Here is a 3,847-nt window from a genome sequence, read left to right on the forward strand (position 1 = left end):
CGCACAAAGATAAGCCCCCCTCAGTCCAAGGTGGCCAAGTCTCTACAGTGAGCATCAAGTAGCCTCGGTATCACTTCCTGGCTCTGCTTGTGTTTGTCCACATGCGAGGAGCTGGAGCCAAAAGTATAAAGGTCAGCAGCATGAATAGACGTGCAGTTACTAGCATAGAAATAGCAGTGTGATTGCAGGTTTGCAAATGTACTATGCTCAAATAACAATGAGTGCAAACAGCCTCGGGGCTAATGGAGATGCGTTTATATGGAAAAGAGAGCGCAAACTGCGAACAGTAAAGTAAATCAGTACACTGACAGCAAACAAGCACATAGGACTCTTATAGGGAGGAACGTTTGTGCCGCTGCGACAGCACACACACACACACACTGAGAGTAAATAAACACGCATATTGTCTTTCAGCAGGACCGCCGAATGGAAAAACTCTGATTCCCATCCAACATATTGTACCTGATGGACTTTCCTCCCTCCCCGCCGAGGGTCATGTGACACCAAAGCTGTCAGTGATGTGGCTAAAACGAGCGTCAGCTGGTGAGTCTGTAGGCACTGGTGAATGTACAAGGTTATTATGGTTCACGTTTTGAACCGGGGGTTTCTCTGTAAACAGTAAGGAAATCCCTTCACAAATCCATCGACAAAAAAGAAAAAAGAAAAAGGAAAAAAAACTTATTATTCAGCCACTTGCTCTTGAGTGGAAAATTCTTGCCAGCAATCTCAAAGTCTTCAAAAGCTATGTGTGCTAGATCTAAATCATGTGGGTTGTTCGACAGTATCGGACGACGTCCAGCTTCTCCCAGTTTGAAGTGCTTTAGGAAGCAAGACAACAACATTTACATTTTTTTGGAGTGCATAATTTACTCCATAACTGATGCTTCTTTGAACCAAATAAGGACGTTGGCATGCACTTGAGACACATCCCTGCAGTAGTGGCGTTACTCTGTTTTTATAATGATGGCTGCTTGATCAGTTTAAGCACTGCCGCTTCGAGAAGACAAACGGAGTACTTTTTGTCACTACTACTGTCACAAGCCTTCGTCACCAGCCGCCGTGCTGCCGCGGCAAACCTGTTTGCTGAGCATCACCGCCAGACTTATGCAATGATCATGTCGTCATGGTTACATAATTAAATAGCTCAGACCTTTCGCACCCTTAATGGTGTTTGTTTCTGAAGTCATAGCTCATTTTCACCGGTTAAGGTTGACCTTTGTAAATAATAGTAAAGTCTGATAACTTTGATTTTATTATTTGAACACATGCAAAGCGATAGCATGCAGAAGCCGTATCATGTGATGTTACTATCGCAGTTTAATTTACTATGAATCTTTTTGCGAGAGCAGCACAACGTAGTATCATTGTGGTAATTAATTGTGGTTTGGGACGGAGTAGGGGGGGGGGGGTCAAAAACGGTTTCAAATTGTTATTTCTTTTTTTGTTTTACAAATAAAATGCATGAAACATGTCAAAGAGGGTACTCTTCATGCCAGACGCTGTGTGTGACAGAAAGACTAAGGCTTGACTTCAGATCACCGTGAACACACTAACCCTGCGGTGACACATAGTGGTGGTAGAATCATGCCGTGGAGACACTTATTAAAGCTGGTAAGGCTTGAAATGAAAGATAACGTACAAGTGTATGAAACGTGTGTCAGTTATGTGTACCAAGCACCTATTACTCTGATACTTCTAAATAGAATCTAGTTCAACTAATATTAGTTAACAAACAGCAACACGAAGATAAAATAAAATAAAAAAAAAAATCAAGCCTAACAGGTCAGGAATAAGGTCGTTTTCCAGTTTTGAACATCTCACCGAGCGTTTCAGTCCATCATTTGAAAATGGAAACAATGGGATATAACTGCCAAGAGATGGTTGTCCACCTTTATTAACTGGCCTGGCAACAATCAGAGAAGCGACTGATGGAGACGGTGCAGATAAAGAAAGTCAGGTGGGATAATTTCTCAAATAGACCAGCTATTAGTTGTGCATATAAAGAAATCTGGCCTTTATGGAAGAGAAGCAAAAAGAAAGCTATTGTTAAAAGAAAGCTGTAATAAGTCCTGTTTGCAGCTTACCACAAGCCATGAAGGGAACACAACAGATATTTTGAAAAAGGTGCTCTAGTCAGATAAATTACAGTAGCATTAACCTGTTGAAGGGATGCATTAAAAACGCTCTTTTTTAGAGATATATTTCACACTATAGAGAACCCCCTTTTTAGTGTAAATTGATCCTTCACAGATTTGACCAGGGAGAATAATTAGTGCTTTGATTGATTACCTCTAGAACCAAAAACAAAAAAAACCCAAAAAAAAAAAACATCAACTGCAAAACAACCTTTTATTTTACCACAGCTAAATACGGCTGGAACAAACTTAGTCCACATACATGCAAGAAGAAAACAAATTAACACATATTAACCAGCATCACCTTTAACCCTAACATACATGTGTCTGGAAGGTGAACAAAAAACCGGAGCTTTAACCAAGACACAAATCGGAATCATCAAGACATCAGTCAGAATCGCCTTACCTTGCTAGCATGTCTTCAGAGAGACCGATATTTATATATGGCAACTTAATCTGCAGGAATTTTCCCAGATTGGTACAGAACATTGTTTGAACATTGCTAATCCAGCCATCTGGTTCCAATCTTTCTGACCACGTACCTGTCAGAGAAAAACTCAAAGTATGTTAAATATTCTTCCTACAGATGACGAAGAAATATGCTTCTTTGTCACTTGTAGGAAGAATTTGTCATCATGGAGACGTTATCTGTTTTACGACATGTGAATCCTTGTGTGTGTCTTAAATGAACTAAATGCATGCATCTAATCCACGCAGCACAAATGTCCAAGCGATCAATCCTGCTTTATCAGGTGGACCAATTCTTACTTTTAATATAAGCATTAAATGAATGATTAAAAAATATCTTTACATTTCCTGTTTGGCTTCACTGTAACACAAAAACAGATTTTATTTCTCACTCGACAAAAGTGTGATGGACAGCATCCATTTGATCGACAGCGCACGGTGACATCACCGGTTCATTGAAGACCCATAAACACGCAGAGTGGAGCTATTTATGGGGTGACAAGCTGCAGATGCTCTGCGCGTAGGACCGGGATAACTGGGAAATAAAGTCTTTAAACATATCTGCAGCGATGATTCTGTCCAGAAATGCTTCCTCCTGAGAGATAAATATGCCAACCATCTTAACACGCAATAAAATTATAAGTATGCAAAAATTTTGGAATGACATTCATGGAGACAAACCAGTGCTCTCTCTCTCTCTGTTATGACAGGCAGGAGCAGAAAAGATACACTTCCACAGGTCAGAATTTATGTCATACTTTTTTATGCTGGGGCCAGTAATACGGAGTCCAGCAGGTTTTTTTTTTTTTGTCTAAGTTTTTTTGTCGCCTTCTATCTTTTTAAACGTCTAACGTTGGGCCGTGCGTCACTTTTGAGAGTGTGTGTGACTTGTTCGTGTTTATGTTTGCCTCATTAATCTGAAGGTCAAGCGGATCAGCCTGTGGTTAATGAGCCGCTTCAGAGGAAGACGTCATCAGCCTCATCGACAGGAGCTCGCCGGCCAACACATGGCAGTCGATTCTTTCAGAGAACCCGGAACAGACTGAGAAGCCACTGTGCCATTCAGTTAAATGCTATCACTTCAGTTTTGGTAAGGTTCTTTTTTTTTTTTTTTTTTTTTTTTACAAACTTTTAGAGGAAAACAAATACAAACTTTGGTGCCTTAGTAGTCGAAAAGCTCAGAACTTTACAAGTTTTTTTATATATATATTTCTCCACGCAGGGCAACACCAGTTCTTACGCCG

The 3,847-nt window shown here is 40.3% G+C and overlaps 1 long non-coding RNA gene across 1 annotated transcript; it reads left to right on the top strand.

Moving 5' to 3' along the window:
- Positions 1 to 484: 484 nt before the first annotated feature.
- On the top strand, positions 485 to 3,698 carry LOC118566262. Its single transcript, XR_004932901.1, has 3 exons — positions 485 to 543; positions 3,314 to 3,342; positions 3,527 to 3,698. It is a non-coding gene; the product is annotated as an uncharacterized LOC118566262 (long non-coding RNA).
- The last annotated feature ends 149 nt before the right edge of the window (positions 3,699 to 3,847 follow it).

Source organism: Fundulus heteroclitus, chromosome 16, assembly GCF_011125445.2.
Source record: "Fundulus heteroclitus isolate FHET01 chromosome 16, MU-UCD_Fhet_4.1, whole genome shotgun sequence".
Classification (NCBI taxonomy): domain Eukaryota; kingdom Metazoa; phylum Chordata; class Actinopteri; order Cyprinodontiformes; family Fundulidae; genus Fundulus; species Fundulus heteroclitus.